The sequence below is a fragment of the Pelobates fuscus genome, chromosome 2 (assembly GCF_036172605.1).
Source record: "Pelobates fuscus isolate aPelFus1 chromosome 2, aPelFus1.pri, whole genome shotgun sequence".
Taxonomy (NCBI): Eukaryota; Metazoa; Chordata; class Amphibia; order Anura; family Pelobatidae; genus Pelobates; species Pelobates fuscus.
The window spans coordinates 433,089,804-433,112,546 of record NC_086318.1 but is presented as its reverse complement, the minus strand read 5'-3'; the positions used below and the strand labels follow the sequence as shown (position 1 = coordinate 433,112,546).

Here is a 22,743-nt window from a genome sequence, read left to right as displayed (position 1 = left end):
CCCGGCAGCCCATTGCTGCTCCGGCTAATTCTTCCTCATTATTCCACGCAGAACAAAGGGATCACGAGATGTCTTCTTTTAAACTTTTTTTTTCTTATTGTATACCTTTTATTTGGGATCTTGCTAACTATATCCACATTATTTTCTGTTTTGTGTACCGAGTTTAATGATTGTTTAATTTGTTTGTGATATCTATAACTTGATTTTATTGATAGTAAAACAGTTTGTTTTTGTAATTTATATATTTATTGAGATCATAGCACGTTACATATGAGTAATAATATCAGCAACAGTTACACATGGAGAAGAGTTTCACATAGCAGAAGAAACAATCGGTCGGACTTTTCAGAAGCAAAAACATCTCGTTTTATGGATTAAGGAAACGGAAATCTACATCTGGTTCTGCCGATGCCTGAGTTTGTTTTACCAGACGTATACCTTGTGGCTCTTTTGTTTTTTTTGCATGGATGTAATTATAGTTCAGTTATCTTTATTTTCTATTACCTTGCCTTTTTCATTGAGCAATAGTTATTTTTGTTTTTTACGCTCTATGTAAATTAGACAAATGTTTGATTTATCTTGCTGGTTAATTTGGAATAGTGATTGACATTGAACCCTGTGAATTGAATAAAGTGCAAGGAATGAACCAAGTATTCTGGATTAGAATTCCCAGTGACTAGTGGGGTTATTCTCTTACTATCAGTCACACTGTGTGCATGGGGAGGGGGACTCATTATACATAAAGGGTCCTGAGGAACCCCTGTTTTTATACATTCATAATGTTACAGGGGAAGGAGTGGATAGCGGCTGTTCTTTTTGATTCTTTTTGATTCTGACCTCTCTTCCAACTCAAGAACATAGCGCGAATCCGCCCATATCTAACGCCAGACGCGGCTAAGATACTGGTTCATGCTGTTGTTCTCTCTCGCCTCGACTACTGCAAGCCCCTTCTCACCGGTCTTACATGCTCTCAGCTTGCACCGCTGCAATCTATAATGAATGCGGCCGCGAGGCTTATTTTCCTGTCCGGTCGCACCTCCCACGCCTCCACGCATTGTCCCTGCATTGGCTTCCAGTTAGATATAGGGCTCAATTCAAAATTCTGGCGCTTGCTTACAAATCCCTACATAATGCTGCTCTAACATACCCATCCTCCCTCATACACAAGTATGTCCCGTCGAGACCCCTGCGCTCAGCCCAAGACCTACGCCTATCCTCTGCCCGGATCCCCACCTCTGATGCTCACCTTCAAGACTTCTCCAGGGCTGCACCTCTTCTGTGGAACTCCCTTCCCTCCTCAATCAGACTTTCACCCAGCCTCCACTCCTTCAAAAAATCTCTGAAAACTCACTTCTTCATTAAAGTGTATCAATTAAACTGTCAGCAGGCTTCTCATCCCCCACCCCATGACTCCTTTCCTGCAACTGTCAAAAATGACCTACCAAGCACTCAATAAACCCTTCTCTAACAAACTATTTAATTCCCCTACTTTAACCCTTTGTGTCACTATACCCCACTCCCTCTAGCATGTAAGCTCATCAAGCAGGGCCGTCAACCCCCTCTGTTCCTGTACGTCCAGTGGTCTGATCTCAATTATGTGTCTGTTAGTCCACCCATTGTACAGCGCTACGGAATTTGTTGGCGCTATATAAATAATAAAATAATAATAATAATTATTATTACCCCCCCCCCACCATTCACTATTGTATTAAAGTGGTCATACACATAACTTTAGGAACATGTTATTCATAGTGGGATCTCCAGGATTCATACTTGGGGGGGCGGGGGGCCAAGGACAAAAGTAGGGTGCAGTTATAAAATGTTAGTATATATATATATATATATATATATGTGTGTGTGTGTGTGTATATATACTCACTGCCTGTGAGGGTGTAATGTGTTCAGGGGGTGCAGAGAGTGGGACGGGAAAGAGCTTTACAATTTTTACTTTAATAAATGTTTGCAATATATACACATGTTTTATAACTGTTTTATAATATATATATACACACACACACACACACACACGGGCACACATACATACACAGGGCTCAACAAATTCCAGGAGCTAGGTTGCCATGGTGACTAGACATTTCGCCCTGGCGCCTGGCATTTGATAGCCCTTTGCTAGGCAGCGTAGGAAACATTAAATCCGGCCGCCGCAGGGAGCATGGAGGCGGCGCGTGAGGGAGCAGTAACCTTCCTGCAGTTCCTCTCTGCTCCCTTGCGCGCTGTTTAGTAACATGACGTCACTCCGGCCCTGGCATCACTACAGAGAGTGTGCAGGGGAGCAGAGAGAAACTGCAGGAATATTAGAGAGGAGACACACTGGACGTCAGGGAAAGATCCACTCAGCTCTCCCAAAGGTAGGGAGGCTGGGTGGATATAAATTAAAATAAAATAGCAATTTGTGAGTGTGTGAGAAAACATGTGTGTGTGTGTCCTGAAAGGGCCTGTAAAGTGTGTGTGTGTGCATCTAGGGGCTGCATTGTGAGTGTATGTGTATTGGGGTTGCATTGTGTGCTTATCAAGGAGCTGTAGTTTTATATATTTATATATATATATATATATATAGAGAGAGAGAGAGAGAGAGTTATTTATGAGATTTGGTGTGTAATGGGGTGGAGCATGTGTGTATGTATGTGTGTGTGTGGGGGTGAAGGTATGTGGGAAAGAAGTGTGTATGTGGGTAAAGAGATGATGTGTGTGAGGGGTGCACTGTGTGTGTATGCAAAGGTGTACTCTGTGTTGGTGGGAGTGTACTGTATGTGGGGGGTTCACTGGGGGTGTAGAGAGTGGGATAGGAAAGAGCTTTACAATTTTTACTCTATTAATTGTTTACAAAAAAATAAAATATTCCCCATTCCCTGATCTTACCTTGTAGGGAGGGGGTGGCACAATCAGATCTATAATGGTTGAGAAGACTATCGACCGATTATCAGTTTTGCCCAGGGCCGTCTATAATATGAATATGATATGGGCAAAGAATTTTGTTGGGCCCCCTCGGCCCTGCGACCCTCTCAATCCACCAACCCCCAATTACGCCCAACCCCAATCACACTGACATATTGACACATACTCACACAGACAGACATATTAAAACATTCACAGATACATACTGACACACACATACACTGACACACAAATGTATACTGGCAGACATATTGACACACATTCAGACATACTGACACACACACACACACAGACGCACATACATACACACACATACACTGACAGATATACTGACACACATACAGACACATACACTGACAGACGTATTGACACACACACACACACACACACACAGACATGCTGACACACACAGGCATACTGACATACACACTGACACACACACAGGCATACTGACATACACAGACAGACATACTGACACACACAGACAGACATACTGACACACACACACATACACACACAGACACATACACTGACAGATATACTGACACACACAGACACTGACAGAAATACTGGCACACACACACTGACAGAAGTATTGACACACACCGACAGACATACTGACACACACAGACAGACATACTGACACACACACATACACACACAGACACATACACTGACAGATATACTGACACACACAGACACTGACAGAAATACTGGCACACACACACTGACAGAAGTATTGACACACACAGACAGACATACTGACACACACAGACAGACATACTGACACACACAGAAATACTGACACACACACTGACAGGAGTATTGACACACACAGGCATACTGATATACACACACAGACACACTGAAACACACACAGACATACTGACATAAACACACAGACAGAAATACTGACACACACACACAAACATACTGACATACATTTAGCCACCCTCCAACCACCCTTACCTTTTCTGGAGGGTGGTCTCCCTGGAGTCCAGTGGCAGGCTGAGGCAGTTGGGAGTTCTCCTCTCAAACTCCCCTCCTCCCTGCCTTTCTCCTCCTGTGTGGCTCTGATCTCCGGTGGGATGAAGTGACGCGCGGCACTCACTTCCTCCCAGCCGGCTGCCGAACAGGAAGGGGCCCGGTCGCACTGTTTAAGCGTAACAGCGCCCGACCGGGCCCCTGCAGACACATGCCCACCGGGTGGCCCTTAGTGCATGGGCCACCCGGGGGCCCTCTTTAGCATGTGCAGCCGCACCGCCGGTTCCAAGGGAGGCTGCGCAAATCGCGGGGCACACGGAGCAGCTGCTCTGGGGCCCCCCAGGAGCAACTGGGCCCGGGGCAGCTGCCCTGTTTTCCCTGCGCTAAAGACGGCCCTGGTTTTGCCGATATCTGTCGATATTTCAGTTTTTTGTAATTGTCGGTATCGGCCTATAATCTTGCCGATAATGCCGATAATGAGGTAGTCCAGCGTGCGCCCAGTCTGTCCTCTCTCCAAGTCTTGCGATTCACGAGGCCCTGGCCGTCAAAGCGTTCCCGTCGGTTACCGCAGCAATACCATGCATGCAAATCGCAAGACTTTTAGAGAGGAGCTGAAGACCCGGGCCTGAAGTAGTGCTGTCTGGTTGCCTTCTTTCTATCTAGTGTCTAGTCTACTCTGGTCTGTAAAAGGTAATTTTCTTTACTCCAATAAACATACTCACTCAGTCAGTGAGGGGGAGGGAGAAAGAGGGAGGGGTGGTGGTGGATATGGCACTATACAAATGATAATAAAGCCCATGGTCTATATTGGCAATTTAAAATGATAATAAAGCACTGGGTAGTATACTAGCACTTTAAAAATGATAATAAAGACCTGGGTGATATATTGACCACTATATAATAAAAATAAAGCCCTGGGTGATATATTGAGCACTATATAATAATAATAAATCCCTGGGTAATATATATTGACCACTATATAATAATAATAAAGCCCTGGGTGATATATTGACCACTATATAATAATAATAAAGCCCTGGGTAATATATTGGCCACTATATAATAATAATAAAGCCCTGGGTAATATATTTGCCACTATATAATAATAATAAAGCCCTGTGTGATATATTGACCACTATATAATAATAATAAAGCCCTGGGTGATATATTGGCCACTATATAATAATAATAAAGCTCTGGGTAATATATTGGCCACTATATAATAATAATAAAGCCCTGGGTAATATATTGGCCACTATATAATAATAATAAAGCCCTGGGTAATATATTTGCCACTATATAATAATAATAAAGCCCTGTGTGATATATTGACCACTATATAATAATAATAAAGCCCTGGGTGATATATTGGCCACTATATAATAATAATAATAAAGCTCTGGGTGATATATTGGCCACTATACATTAATAATAAAGCCCTGGGTGATATATTGGCCACTATATAATAATAATAAAGCTCTGGGTGATATATTGGCCACTATATGATAATAATAAAGCCCTGGGTGATATATTGGCCACTATACAATAATAATAAAGCTCTGGGTGATATATTTGCCACTATACAATAATAATAAAGCCCTGGGTGATATATTGGCCACTATATAATAATAATAATAAAGCTCTGGGTGATATATTTGCCACTATACAATGATATTAAAGCCCTGGGTGATATATTGGCCACTATATAATAATAATAAAGCTCTGGGTGATATATTGGCCACTATATAATAATAATAAAGCTCTGGGTGATATATTTGCCACTATACAATGATATTAAAGCCCTGGGTGATATATTGGCCACTATCTAATAATAATAATAAAGCTCTGGGTGATATATTGGCCACTATATAATAATAATAAAGCCCTGGGGGATATATTGGCCACTATATAATAATAATAAAGCTCTGGGTGATATATTTGCCACTATACAATGATATTAAAGCCCTGGGTGATATATTGGCCACTATATAATAATAATAAAGCTCTGGGTGATATATTGGCCACTATACAATAATAATAAAGCTCTGGGTAATATATTGGCCACTATACACTGATAATAAAGCCCTGGGTAATATATTGGCCACTATACAATGATAATAAAGCCCTGGGTGATATATTGTCCACTAAACAATGATAATAAAGCCCTGGGTAATATATTGGCCACTATACAATGATAATAAAGCCCTGGGTGGTATATTGTCCACTAAACAATGATAATAAAGCCCTGGGTAATATATTGGCCACTATACAATGATAATAAAGCCCTGGGTGATATATTGTCCACTAAACAATGATAATAAAGCCCTGGGTAATATATTGGCCACTATACAATGATAATAAAGCCCTGGGTGATATATTGGCCACTATACAATGATAATAAAGCCCTGGGTAATATATTGGCCACTATACAATGATAATAAAGCCCTGGGTAATATATTGGCCACTATACAATAATAATAAAGCTCTGGGTGATATATTTGCCACTATACAATGATAATAAAGCCCTGGGTGATATATTGGCCACTATACAATGATAATAAAGCCCTGGGTAATATATTGGCCACTACACAATGATAATAAAGCCCTGGGTAATATATTGGCCACTATACAATGATAATAACGCCCTGGGTGATATATTGGCCACTATATAATAATAATAAAGCCCTGGGTGATATATTGGCCACTATACAATAATAATAATAATAATAATAATAATAAAGCCCTGGGTGATATATTGGCCACTATAGAATAATAATAATAATACTACTACTACTAATAATAATAATAATAAAGCCCTGGGTGATATATTGGCCACTATAGAATAATAATAATAATACTACTACTACTAATAATAATAATAATAATAAAGCCCTGGGTGATATATTGGCCACTATATAATAATAATAAAGCCCTGGGTGATATATTGGCCACTATATAATTATAATAAAGCCCTGGGTGATATATTGGCCACTATATAATAATAATAAAACCCTGGGTGATATATTGGCCACTATATAATTATAATAAAGCCCTGGGTGATATATTGGCCACTATATAATAATAATAAAGTGAGGAGTGGTCAAACAGAGCAGAGGGACACACACACACACTCATGATTTTCTGCATTATGGCCAATGGGCTAACTTGGCACTAGCAGCACATAGTCCAAATTAAAGGGAAACTATAGTGCCAGGAAAGCAAACTCATTTATAGCTTCCCCTTCTGTCAAGGCTCCGTCCCATCCCCTGTCCCCCCCCCCCCCCTTGTCACACCCCCCCTATCCCCGTGGTAAATGTCGGCATCGGTAAGTTATTGGCTATCGGCCTGAACGTTCCCAGAATATCAGTATCGGTATGGGCTCAAAAAAAAACAATATTGGTCGATCCCTAATAAATATATTATACTGCATCTCCTTTTCCCCCCTTATTGGTCCCTTCTCACTTGATGTGGATAAAATTCGCATTTTAGTAGCCATCAATCAGCTGATTTCCCCGTCAGTCATCTCATTGTTTGGTGCAAAATTTTGAATTCTAAATTATGAATCAAAACAAATATGCTCATTCGTTATACAATTCAATAGCTTCATGATACAACTTAATTTCAGTTGAGAGTTCGAGAATTTGTACGATCCTACAATACTAATCTTCAAGTCTTCTCACTGTGCGAACGTTTAGCAAAATCAAAGCCCTCAAATACGATGTATGTAGCAGTTGGTTTGTCGGAAACGGAAGCAGATCAGATCATCAGTAGCTAGATCATTACAAAAAAAAATATCGTAAAACGTCTGAAAACACCGATTAATATTTTCCAGAATCAGAACAACCCATTTACTAAAAAGCATTTATACCAAGCTGAAATGTTTATCTTCATAATAGTGTGATTCTACCATGGGCTTCTGAGTGTTGTATTTTGCCATATCCTAATCAATCTAAATACACACATTTCCGAATAGATGAACCCGTCAGCAAGTTGCCGGAATGATGAACTGATTAGAGCCATTTTGTCCACCTGCTTAATTCCAGCCAAGTACATTTTTTTTGCATAACACTGGTGCTTAATGAACCTAAAAATGAAATCTCGGATGAACCCAATAACTGTATTTTAGTTACTAATGTTGAAGGACTATGAAGTGTTTCTATCTGACAGGCTAATTAAATGTAAGTATGGGCAGAGACTGGGATTTGACAAGCATTTACTTCAAGTGTGAACCAAATTATTACCACGTAGAAATCAGAATGTAAATGCTTATTTTTCCAGGGTTACATTGAGGACATTCTTTACTAAACGGAACTGTACAAACTGTCTGAGTAGATCTTTCTCCTACTATTTGTTTCAGGAGACACATTTTTGCTCCAATCCGAACACATTTGACGCGATTTCACAAAACTGCACCCGGGATCATCTTTAATAAATTCCTAAATTGTAATTTTGGAAATTTTTCACAGAATCAAAGACCAATAGGGGAGCTAAGGAGAAACAAATCAAAAATTTTAAAATTAAAAATATAGACAAAATTACCTGAGTTGTAAAAAATAAATCTAGTTTTTTAATCCTGGTCTAAGAGTTAGTTTCCATTGATGGTGTTAAAGCTATAAGTTATATGCTGTTGTTATTGCTAAATAGGGATGTGCATGGGAAAAAAAATGTGTTCGGTTCGGCACTTTCAAAATTCGGGACTTCAGGAATTTGGCAATTCGGCACTTCAGAAATTCGAGACTTCGGCAATTCTATAACTCAAACAACTCAAACATCCGAATGTCCGGCCTGCTGAAATTCGTCCGAATTTAAATTCGGACCGAAAAAATTTGCACATGTGTATTGCTAAATATTCACAACCAAAAATCACACATTTTTTGCTATTTAGTGAAGTAAAAATTCAAAGAGAATTTCAAATATAAGGTTAAAAAAAGCCAAACACGAAGAATTCTCCAAGTCAGCTTTCAGTTCCGCTACTCTGGTCTTAAATGTAAAATTCAGTTTGACGTAACTAGAATTCTCACTTGAGTAAATATCCATGACAGATTATTTTAACCTCCAGACTTCTGTTTATTGGCCCTTCTGATATTAATATCTGTCCCAGCTGGTATTGCCCGAATCTCAGCATTTACTTATTAGTGTCTTTAATGTAAAACGATAACAAATGTATTTTCTAATTCATAGACAGCAGCCACACACCAAACACTACAAAATGCGCATTCTGCGCATGCACACTTCATCCATGATCATCTGAGAATGCTGCTCAAAGTCTTCTCTGGGAACGGTTATTTCTGATGAGATGATTGCTGGAATTATAATTCATGTACATAATATATTTTTGATGTGGCTTTAATGCCTCTGTCCTCTGTATTAATCATACGATAATTACATAATATTTATATATATATATAAACCAGGAAGGCTGCACTCACGGAAACATACATACATTAAAAGGGTGCTACTGGGACCAATTGATACAACATAGAGAATTCAGCGCACTCACCCACTAAGTAAACACAAGATTTAATGCTCACAGAATGTTATAGATTTCTCAATAAATAGTGACAGTTTATGATCATACATTGGATAAACCTGCCACAGAGCCAATGTACGCCCTTTTTGGCAGGTCCTATTCCAGCCTAAAATATACATGTATTTGATGGGAGACCTTGAAACATGCCAAGTCAAAATTGGTAAGATTTGATGATGGGCAAACATCCCTCGGCTGGCCTAAATCTTGCCAGCTAGTTCTCAAATCACTGTAACTGTGCCTTTAAATATAGCATCATTCAGGGTCCAAAACTTTCTGCTTCTCAGATAATAGGCTGACAAGTGATTTGCAAAAAAAAAAAACAGCTGAGCCAGGATAAATTGCTTCAATGCGGATTGTCATGGATGTATATTTTGTAGCTTTGCTCATATTATTAAACAGTTTATTATTATTTTACTGTAGCATGATATTTTTAAACAGGACAATATTGTGTTGTTTGCAATAAAGCAAGCGCTTAATTTTCAATTACTCAGAAGCATCAGAAGAAAGTGGTTGGTAGACATTCAATACTCTAATTTCTTTTATTTTGACATTTGTCTTCTATTGTTTCAACAAATTATTGTGTTCCTTTGTGCATCATAGCTCAATTTTTGTTACCAAGCATAAAGGGACACTATAGTAACCAGAACAACTACAGCTTATTGAATTTGTTCTGGTGAGTAGAATCTTTTCATAGAAATTGCAGTGTTTAAATTACAGCCTAGTGATAACTTCACTGGCCACTCCTCAGATGGCTGTTAGAGATTAGAGTTGAGCAAACTGTAAAGTTCAAGTTCGTACCGAACATTACAGTTTTTGGACCCCGGACCCAAACATGGACATTTCACTGTATGTTCGGGTTGGAGTTCGGTGTTCGGCGATTTAATTGCGTGTTTTGAAAGGCTGCAGGGCAGCCAGTCAACAAGCGTTTGGCTCGTGTGCCCTTAGAAGCCATCACGGCCATGCCTACTAATGGCATGGCTGTGATTGGCCAGTGCAGCATGTGAGCTATCTACCAAAAGGCTGAAAGGCCTAAATTGGTCTTTCAGCCACATTTACTAATACTAAGTAAAGATTACTTAGTATTAGTAAATTCAGCCCCTACTCGCTATACTGCGAGTAGGGGCATGTCTAGTAAACAGTACTAGTACTAGTGTGTCGGGTATTATGGATTTTTATTTGGCCTTTTTTGGGGGCTGAAAAAAGAAGATTTTAGAAGAAAGAGGACATCAAATGGTAAGTTTATTTAATTTTTATTTTTACAGGTATCTAGCTTATGGTCCCCCCTCATTATTTTTAGGATCAGGGGTAGGTAGGGGTTATTTTTTGGGGGGAGTGGGGTGCCGGGGGGGTTAAATTTTTATTTAGGGTCCCCACCCATAAAAACCTTTGCCCCCACCCCTGAACGGCGGGTGGGGGCCCTAAAGTAAAATAAGGGGGGTGGGCTATTGTCCTCCCCCCTGGCCCCCACCCCTGAGCGGCAGGTGGGGGCCCTACAAAACAATGAGGGGGACCTACAGTCCTCCCCCCATGGCCCCTACCCCTGAGTGGTGGGGGCCCTAAATAAGAATGAGGGGGGACCTACTGTCCCCCCCGGCCACCATCCCTATGCGGTGGGTGGGGGCCCTAAATAAGATTGAGGGGTGGGGCCTACTGATCTCCCCCTGCCCCCCACCCCTGTGTGGTGGGTGGGGGCCCTAAATAAGACTGTTCTCCCCACCAGCCCCCACCCCTGCAAGGCGGGTGGGTGCCCTACATAACAATGAGGGGGGACCTACTGTCCTCCCCCCCGGCCCCCACCCGTGAGTGGTGGGTAGGGGCCCTAAATAAGATTAAGGGGAGGGACCTACTGTCCTTCCCCCCTGGCCCCCACTCCTGAGCGGCAGGTGGGGGCCCTAAATTTAGAATAAGGGGGGGACCTATTGTCCTGCCCCCTGCCCCCACCCCTGGGCGGTTGGTGGGGGCCCTAAATAAAAATTGGTGGATTGAAAGTAACCAATCAGAGAGTTATGAGTCAAATTACACAGCGTGGGAAAATTTCAAAGAACTTTCCCACGCTGTGCAAAATGACATAGAGCACTCTGATTGGCTGGATTTCAAGCTAACCAATCAGAGTGGGCTGTGTCATTTTACACACCGTGGGAAAATTAAAAAAAAGACTCATAACACTCTGATTGGATTGCTTGAAATCCATCCAATCAGAGTGATCTGTGTCATTTTGCACAGCGTGGGAAAGTTCTTTGGAATTTTCCCACACTGTGTAAAATGAAACAGAGCACTCTGATTGGTTAACTTGAAATCCAGCCAATCAGAATGCTCTGTGTCATTTTGCACAGCATGGGGAGGTTCTTTGGAATTTTCCATGCTGTGTAATTTGACTCATAACTCTCTGATTGGTTACTTTCAATCCACCAATCAGAGTGTTGTTATGAGTCAAATTAAACAGTGTGGTTAGATTCCAAAGAACTTTTCCACGCTGTATAAAATGACACAGAGCACTCTGATTGGTGGATTTCAGGCTAACCAATCAGAGTGCTGTGACAGGTAAATGTAAAGACTTACCTGCCAGTCTCATCATTTACCTGTCAGAGCACTCTGATTGGATGGCTTAAACCCACCAATCAGAGTGCTCTGAGCCTAATTACAGAGCTCAGTCTGTGCGGAGCCCTCCAGGTGAACATGGATTTTTTTTTTTTTAGGATGAGGGGGTAGGTAGGGGTTATTTTTTTGGGGGTGGGGGTGACGGGGGGGTTAAATTTTTATTTAGGGCCCCCACCCACGGCCCAGGGGTGGGGGCCAGGGAGGGACAGTAGGTCCCCCCCCCCATATTGTTATTTAGGGCCCCCACCTGCTGCACAGGGGTGGGGAGCAGGGGGGGGACAGTAGGTGTTCCCCCTCAATCTTATTTAGGGCCCCCACCCTCCGTGCAGGAGTTGGTGCCGGGGGAGAGGACAATAGGTTCCCCCTCCTTATTTTACTTTAGGGCCCCCACCCGCCATTCAGGGGTGGGGGCCAATATTTTTTTGTTGTTTTTTTTTTACAGTTTACTAGACATGCCCCTACTCGCAGTATAGCGAGTAGTGGCTGAATTTACTAATACTAAGTAATCTTTACTTAGCATTAGTAAATGTGGCTGAAAGACCAATTTAGGTCTTTCAGACTTTTGGTAGATAGCTCCCTAATACCGTGGGAATTAGGGAGTTATCTACTAAGCGGCTGCTTATTTTATTTTATTTTAAGTTATTTCCCTATCCACATTTGTTTGCAGGGCACTTGTCCTACTCTTACCCCAATTTTACTTCCTTTTGAAGTCCTCTAGCCCTTTCCAATACTTTTTTAGAGGCATTTTAGTGCCCAAAAGTCCGGGTCCCTATTGACTTCAATGGGGTTCAGGTTCTGGGTCAAGTTCGGGTCAAGTTCAAGCCCGAACTCGAACTTTTTGACAATGTTCGGCCGAACTCGGCGAACCCGAACATCCAGGTGTCTGCTCAACTCTATTAGAGATCCTTTCTGGGTCATTGCTGCCTAAAATGCATCCAAACATTCAGTATCTCCTCCCTCTGCATACAGACACTGAACTCTATGAGGAGATGCTGATTGGCCAGGCTTGTGTTTGAATCATGCTGGCTCTGCCCCTGATCTGCCTCTATGTCAGTCTGAGCCAATCCTATGGGGAAGCATTGTGATTGGATCAGGCTACCACTTTTGATGATGTCAGCAGACTGCTTGTTTTTCTGAGTCTAACAGTATGCAGAGTTACAGCTTCAGGCATGAATACAGTAAGATTTCTACTATATTTATGGAGGCATGAGGGGCCCAGGGGGGCTAGATGGTGGTTTTAACACTTTATGGTCAGGAATACATGTTAGTGTTCCTGACCCTATAGTAATCATTTAAATAAACAGAAAGAAGAAGCAATTACCCAAATGCCTGAACAAGTTTTAAATTATGTTTCTTTAAAATATGGTTGGATAAACCAGATTTTCTTGACTTTTACCCAAAAAAAGAGTGTCTATTTAGTTTATAGTTTATAATTCTAAATTTAAAAATAAGTTATTGAAAGAAAGAAGGTTATAGAACGTAGACAGAAAGTTATTCAAACAATGAGACTCTATCTGGATTTTTCACTATAGTCAGAATGTTTGAAAATTCGAAGTGATTTTAAATTGGGTGGGGGCTTGGGGATGATTTACAAGATCCCCCCCGCCCCCTTCTTCTATTATATTTAGATCCCCACCCAACCCTCATGAGGGAGATATTAGGTTTCCCACCTTGCATTATATATTTAGAGCCCCCAACAGCCGCTAATAGTTAGGGGCTGGAATGGATACCCTAGGTCCCCAAGGTGTAAAATTAGTATCCCCGGAACTAGCCCATTGCGATTCTCCACATCATTTAACTACTACCTTATGACTTAGACTTCACTTTTTATTGTTTATCTATGTGTATTATTATTTTTATTTTTATTAATTTACCAGTAAACGTTACTAGTTAGCTACCTGTCAGACACACACAGGACCGCCCCACATCAGGTTCTGTAGCTCACCCCCCCCCTCCCCCACCAAGTCTGCCCTAAGCGGAAACAAGGCAAAACAGCACCCCACACGGCAGACGAGCAAGGTTATAACACAACCGGGACCCAGACACCTACCGAGCCACATTAATACCTACCGATAGGAGCGGAGGGTACACCTCAGTGCTAAACACTGCATTCCTTGACCCCACACCTCCTGGAACTGCTCTTTCAAGCATAGGGGGATTAACCCCACAGCACATATACCAGCAGAACAGACAACACTAACCAGCTTGACAAGTACCGGGTGTCACAAGACCCCTCCACAGCCATTGTCAGGAGTGTATATTTTAGTACACATTGACCACTCTACGGCTAGCATGCTTATCCAGCTACACCAAGCGTACTTATTTTATTTTATTTAGAAAACTTCACAATTATTAGTCTATGTTACTCCACAAATGTTAAATGTGCATCACATATTTGCTTAATTTTCCCTGATTGCATACATTTTCCAAGTCACGTGCTACGATACGAAGGGGCGGCCCAGGGGTGATTATCGCGAGAAATACTACGTAGGCCCACCTGACTAGATCACGGTATGTTTAAACTCTAGCAAAACACAGCAAATGTGATGCTCTACTATTGCCTGTTATCAAAGTTAAGCGATTGTGTTACTCGTTATTAGTTTGTATCCAACGAGGGTTAACCTGCATAACTTCTTGGTTATCTCAATGTACTGAACGTATACTTTACCTTATTATGTATATTCACAGGGTGAGATAAGATTGTCTACATATCATAAAAACTAAAATTGTGCATGAACTCGTGCCACTGTTTAACCTGTATACAACTTGTACGCTGTTGTGGCGTTTTGATCTAGCAACATATTTACCTGCACAACATAAATAAAGAATTATAAAACAAAAAAAAAATAGTATCCCTCACCTGCTGATCAAAGGACGGCAGTGGGGGACATTAGGATGTCCTCCCTGTTTTCTTTTACATTTAATAACCCTCTCCTGCCTGTCATCATATTTGGCTTTAGTAAATATGAGAATTGCATTGCGGTCTGAATTCTGTCATTTTCACCAGATTTTGTCTATCTGGACAAAATTAGGTGTTAATGAATAACCCTGCAAGTGTCCAGTGATCTTAATCTGGTGTCTGATTGTGCTCTATAGGCTTGTTGCCAATGTTGTTGCTACTTTTTATTGGCCAGCGGCTACTTTGTAAAGTCCCCGTTCCTACTGTTAGAGAGTGGCGACTGTTTAATGAAAGTAACATTTCACCAGCAATTATAAGGAGTTACGTGCTGCCGTCACCTAAAGCAAGTCACTAAGCAACAGCTAACGGCTGTCACTACTCTCTATGGGCGCTGCTAACCATTACTCAGTAATTCAGTAACTAGCCTTCCAACAGCCTCTGATTGGTGCCAAGTTATTAACAGCTAGCACCCCATACATGCTATAGGAAAAATACGTGTTTACTATTACATACAAACTTCAAAACACATATTACATAAACTTAAAGATTCATTTTGAGCTGAACGGCAATTCAGCCAAATTTGGGCCGATCAGGTGTTTGGCAGAGAAAACTTTTCCTAATTATGTATATCTCTTAATTGACCTATTTTCATGCTTTTTTAATTCGCTCTGCTGATTCGTATTCCAAATCAGTATTCAGCCAAACAGAACCGACATCTGATCGAATTCCGGGTATCTAAAAAAAATGACTATCTTTGAGAAAAATGATTATTATTAATATTTGGTATAACCGAAATTTCTTGCTGTGTACAAGTCTAATATGAAAGCATATTAAACCATATAAAAATACAAACAATTAAAGAAAAGGACAGACACATGATATAAAACAAAAAAATATTATTTCTATAAGTAAAATGCATGTGTTATTTAAATGAACAATTCCCACAGCAGAAATTCACCTCCAATGTCCCATAGATATGTATCTGTCATAGCAAGAGATCCCAGTTTAATACATTGTATTCACGTTCGCTATCTCCTGCTAAGGTCAATCAAGGGGTGGGGTATACATACTTTTTTTTACTCTCATACCATCTTAGTGATCCGTATTCTCAAAAACAACAAGATGATTTTTTTAAAGAACATCATCAAGGTTTGTGATCATTGTTGCTAACGTTGTGCATACTGTATATTATAAAATTGGTGTTCCATCAGAAATTAGTATGTTAGCTATGCTCGCATCTTTCAAACTATTAGGGAATTTACTTAGTAGAAAAGTGGTTAAAATCTACCATTTACTAATTTGCTTTCTTCTTTTCCCAAACAATCAGGTTGTGCCCTTGGGTCCAGCCACAGCTGGTAAATAAATCTCACTGTCTCTGATACAGATACAAAATGGCAAGTGAGTCATAATTTCATTAAAATTGTTGCAATAAATGTAAATGGGAAATGGATATTTTTATGCTTTTGTGCACAAGTATGAATCTTTTAAGGCTCTGATTAAAGTCAAATAAATGTCACATCTTGGTGAAGGAACAGTGAAATCTAACTTAGAAGGCACACAGTGTTCTTTCTTCGCTCACTTCTCAGGCAAGAAACATTGTTTATGGACATGCTATATCCTCCGCTGTGCCAGCAGTTGATCAAAATTGAATTTTTAATAAGTAAATAAAACTACTTTTGACTAATGTAAAAAAAAACAATAGACTGCTAACTGTAAAACTAAAACCATCTGAATATAAGTCTTTTTTTCTGGATTATTCACTAAAAGCATATATCTACATTATTTATGGGACAATTCATGCTCATATTTTGTGCACTGGAAAATCACAAGTAGAATAAGGAGAAATAGATTTACACGGTGAGTCAAAAGTCAAGAATCACCCGAATATCTGCAAAACACGATTGTGATTTATGCATAATGGGAAAATAATGGCACTAAGGTAGTCTGGACATATCATACACTACGAGTCCATAGGTTGACTCTCCAATACCCGAGAGGTGGGATTATTTACCTCATTTTTTTATCACATAATTCATAATTTAAAACATTTCCCCCATCTTATCTAACGGCTCAGGCTTGCAGAGAGAGGAGGAGAGAGGATCGATACTAGCATCGTTTTTTAGGTAGCTCATGGTGGGTATTTTAAAACCAATAATTCACTAAATTATGTAATCTGTATAGAAAATGTTCCATGTCTTTTTTTTTTTTTTTTCATAAAACAAGAGTAGGATGGATTTTTTAAATAAAATGAAACGCCCCACCCCTAAAAAAAAAAGTAAAAAAAAAAAAAAAAAGGAATCAATTATATTAAATAGGAAGTCTCTCATAAAGAATTTGCAAAATAATAAACATTAATATATCAAAAAGTATTTTGAGCAAGAGTCATATTGCAAGTGTCCGCTTGTAAGTTTAAATCCTTGTTCCGCACTGACTGCCACAGGCGGAACCTTTCGGCCTTTCCTCTTGTTTCCCCGGGGAATGTTTGATCATCAGACCCTCCCTCCTTACTCTAGTTCTGGCGGCAAAAGGCTCTCTGTGACTAAGCATTCAGACGCAAAGCCAGCCAGCAGCACCTCATGGGAAAGCGATTGTTATCAAGGTTTTTCTAAAGTTTAAAGTTGCGCCCCTTGGAAAGCGAAGCAAAGTAGGCAGTAAAAGGCTGTCAGGCAGTCCTCCTGAAGAGGATCGAGGCGGAGGTAAGTCCACCGGAGCTCCTGGGCTAGAAAGCCGTTACGGCGTTCTTTGCCGCCACAACGGCTTTAAATGGCCATAATGGCATTAAGGGGTTAATAAACTCAATACATTGTATAACTCATTCTGCCGATTTGTGCTTCAATGTAATTATATGACCCACCATTGTGACATGCTAAAAGAACTAAACTGGCTGTAGCTGGAATCCAGACACACCCTTCATCTTTCCAGCCTTGTGTTTAAGAGCTTTTCTGGGAAACTCCCACCCTACCTGAGCAGAATGCTCTCCCCGACTGTTCCCACTTCCTATAACCTCCGATCCAGTACAAGCACTTTATTTAGTCTACCTCAATACAAAAAGAAAGCAGCCCGATCCTCCTTCTCCTACAGAGCGCCGCAATATGGAACGACCTCCAGCACACCTTCAAATCTTCCCCAAGCCTAAAGTCTTTTAAGAGATCCCTCTCTACATATCTCAAAACAGAATGCACGTGTTATGGTTGATTATATATTTCTTACCTGATCTATGTTAAATTTTGTATATATTGCATTTTACCGTGTTTCTCCGAAAATAAGACCGGGTCTAATTTTAATCACAAAAAACACACTAGGGCTTATTTTCAGGGTAGGGCTTAGAGCCAGTCTGTCAGCCGGTGTCCGCGCTGTGTAACCCCCCCCCAGAGACCCTCACCTCCCCCTCCCTGTAATATTCTCCCCTCCCTCCCTGTAATACTCTCCCCCCTCCCTCCCTGTAATATTCTCCCCCCTCCCTGTAATATTATCCCCCCTCCCTCCCTCCCTGTAATATTACCCCCCCTCCCTCCCTGTAATACTCTCCCCCCTCCCTCCCCCCCTGTAATACACCCCCCTCCCTCCTTGTAATACTCCCCCCTCCCTCCTTGTAACACTCTCCCCTCCCTCCCTGTAACACTCTCCCCTCCCTCCCTGTAATACTCTCCACCCCTCCCTCCCCCCCTGTAATACTCCCCCCCTCCCTCCTTGTAATACTCCCCCCCCTCCCTCCTTGTAATACTCTCCCCTCCCTCCCTGTAATACTCCCCCCTCCCTCCTTGTAATACTCCCCCCTCCCTCCTTGTAATACTCCCCCCTCCCTCCCTGTAATACTCCCCCCTCCCTCCCTGTAATACTCCCCCCCCTCCCTCCCATCTTCTCCTCACCTCCCCTGTAGCGTGGCTGAGCTCCTCTCCGGTCTGCGACCCGGCCGGACTGACCTGGAAGTGCACACTCAGTGTGCACTTCCTGTCAGTCCGGGCGGGTCGCGGACCGGAGAGGAGCTCGGCCACGCTACAGGGAAGGGGAGGTGAGGCAGTGCGGCAGCCGTCTGAGCGCTCTCTATAGAGCGCTCAGGCGGCTGAGGCATTTAAAGGGCCGGTGGGTGCCGGCCCTGCCTAGGTCTTATTTTCGGGGTAGGGCTTATATTGCAGCCAACCACGAAAATTCAGCTAGGGCTTATTGTTTTTGTATTTTATCGTACCCTATTGTATCAATGCAATGTTTTGTGGACCCAGAGAAAAAAATACTTGAGAAATCTCAATGTATCCTTCCTGGTAAAATATTTTATAAATTAATAAATGTAACATATAGATACAAAGTAACATTAGAAATCTGTACCATATAGATACAAAGCAACATTAGACAGCTTTAACATATAGACACAAAGTAACATTATATATTCTGTAACATATAGCTACAAAGTAACATTAAACAATCTGTAACCTATAGATACAAAGTAACATTAGACAATATGTAACCTATAGTTACAAAGTAACATTAGATAATCTGTAACATATAGACACAAAGTAGCATTGGAGAATCTGTAACATATAGATACAAAGTAACATTAGATAATCTGTAACCTATAGATACAAAGTAACATTAGAGAATCTGTAACCTATAGATACAAAGTAACATTAGAGAATCTGTAACATATTGATACAAAGTAACATTAGACAATATGTAACATATAGATACAAAGTAACATTAGATAATCTGTAACATATAGATACGAAGTAACATTAGACAATCTGTAACCTATAGATACAAAGTAACATTAGATAATCTGTAACATATAGATACGAAGTAACATTAGACAATATGTAACATATAGATACAAAGTAACATTAGATAATCTGTAACATATAGATACGAAGTAACATTAGACAATATGTAACCTATAGATACAAAGTAACATTAGACAATATGTAACCTATAGATACAAAGTAGCATTGGAGAATCTGTAACATATAGACACTAAGTAGCATTGGAGAATCTGTAACATATAGACACTAAGTAGCATTGGAGAATCTGTAACATATAGACACAAAGCAACGTTATCGAATCTGTAACATATTGATACAAAGTAACATTAGACAATATGTAACCTATAGATACAAAGTAACATTAGACAATATGTAACCTATAGATACAAAGTAGCATTGGAGAATCTGTAACATATAGACACTAAGTAGCATTGGAGAATCTGTAACATATAGACACTAAGTAGCATTGGAGAATCTGTAACATATAGACACAAAGCAACGTTATCGAATCTGTAACATATAGATACAAAGTAACATTAGACAATATGTAACATATAGATACAAAGTAACATTAGAGAATCTGTAACATATAGATACAAAGTAACATTAGGCAATCTGTAACATATAGATACAAAGTAACATTAGGCAATCTGTAACATATAGACACAAAACAATGTTATCGAATCTGTAACATATAGACACAAAGTAACATTAGAGAATCTGTAACATATAGATAGGAAGTAACATTAGAGTATCTGTAACATATAGATACAAAGTAACATTAGATAATCTTTAACATATAGACACAAAGCAACGTTATCAAATCTGTAACATATAGATACAAAGTAACATTAGACAATATGTAACCTATAGATACAAAGTAACATTAGACAATATGTAACCTATAGATACGAAGTAACATTAGAGAATCTGTAACATATAGATACGAAGTAACATTAGAGAATCTGTAACATATAGATACGAAGTAACATTAGAGAATCTGTAACATATAGATACGAAGTAACATTAGATAATCTGTAACATATAGATACGAAGTAACATTAGATAATCTGTAACATATAGATACGAAGTAACATTAGATAATATGTAACCTATAGATACAAAGTAACATTAGATAATATGTAACCTATAGACACAAAGTGACATTATCGAATCTGTAACATATAGATACAAAGTAACATTAGATAATCTGTAACATATAGATACGAAGTAACATTAGATAATCTGTAACATATAGATACGAAGTAACATTAGATAATCTGTAACATATAGATACGAAGTAACATTAGATAATATGTAACCTATAGACACAAAGTGACATTATCGAATCTGTAACATATAGATACAAAGTAACATTAGAGAATCTGTAACATATAGATACGAAGTAACATTAGAGAATCTGTAACATTTAGATATAAAGTATGGATTCAATGTCATTGACTGTATATTTTCAAAGTATTTTACTATAGTTAGCTGTTTCCTTGCACTTCGAGCAGGCATGACGTTGTCCAATGGATGCAGAGTCTATTGCATAGTCATGGATTCAATACATGTTGTACATATCATTTAGCCTTAAGTACACAGCTTCGTTAATAAAAGACCAGCATGACGGAAAATGGCCGTCATGTGTCCTTAAGGGGTTAAACTACATCTCCTGAAGATTTTGCTTGTGCAATATATAAATATTAACTAACTAAATGATATGAAGCTGACTTTGACATCCACTTATTTGAGAAATGAACCTCACTGACATTCAGAAACTGGAACGCAAATGACACAGAACATGTCCTGGCATACAGTCTTATTATTAACATGCAGTTAAAATATAAAAAAGAGAGAAATGTGAACATATCATCTTTATTCATACTCTCCCAAGATCATTTTATTTTAATATGCGTTAATAATAATAATAACGTTTTATACTTTACCCTTTCTAATCGGTCATTGTAATTAATGAGAAAAACAGGAAAACAAAATCTAAGCAATCAATAATTTAGACACAATAATATCTGGATAGGGAATTTGCAAGATAAATACTCTGCAATTCTAAATAATATTTATTTTATTTTGCTGTACTGTCTTCAGGGCTGGAGGTAATGTATACAGATATCCCAGTGCAAACTATCACTGATACAATTATAATATGGAAAACTAATGCCCTGTTCTGCAACACTCTTTTAAACACCAGGTTAGCATTCTGTGTCGGCTTCACAATATTGTAATGGATTTAGTGCTTGTGTCTCAGCAAAGTATCATTAATCCCCCATTTGCATCAGCATAATAACAATCGTTATTTTTTTGGGACTATAGATTCCCTTCTGGCAGTGTAATAGCTGTCCAGCACCGTTTGCTGTGTAAGATTAACGTTAACTATTACTTAGTTTCCAGAATTGAGACTCCTCCGTTGCAGCTCTTCGCTCCGCCCCTGAAGACGTCAGAATGCCAGTTGAAGTCTTCTGCAATCTCGACCAATCTAATGCTTTACATAGAGAAGCATTGTATTGGAGATACGCATGTGCAACCAATCGCTACACTCCTCCGATCAAATGCTAAGATGAAGTGGTATTGATGTCCGTAGTGTCCCTTTAACCCCTTAAGGACCAAACTTCTAGAATAAAAGGGAATCATGACATGTCACACATGTCATGTGTCCTTAAGGGGTTAATCGTTCCTCTTGTCTCAGCAATTCAGTGTATCAGAGCATTCGCAAGGTTCCTCCTATTTTATACCTTTTGTACATCTACATATTGTCTAACAATATGAGCAGGTGGGTCAGTGGGGGGGGGTGTGAAGACATACCCTCATTCAGTGGGTTGAGGGTTAACATTGTAAATACAGGACACTGTAGCACTTTCTGTTAAAGGGTGATCTATGATACTGCACCATTTATTATACTAGGCGCTGGAGAATTCCCATTCCCTTCTCTAAAACCATGCCAACTCTCTCTCCTCATAATTATAGTGCCACCAGATGCCCACTCCTTCTGGCAATAAACATAACCAACTAACTCCTCTCTTTGCAGACTGCTAGAGGGAAATCAGAATACA

The 22,743-nt window shown here is 39.9% G+C and overlaps 1 protein-coding gene across 1 annotated transcript in view; it reads right to left on the bottom strand.

Annotated features, from left to right (window-relative positions):
• The window catches only part of ALK (ALK receptor tyrosine kinase), a 713,383-nt gene that overhangs the window by 686,082 nt on the left and 4,558 nt on the right, over positions 1 to 22,743 (bottom strand). The window lies entirely within an intron of this gene.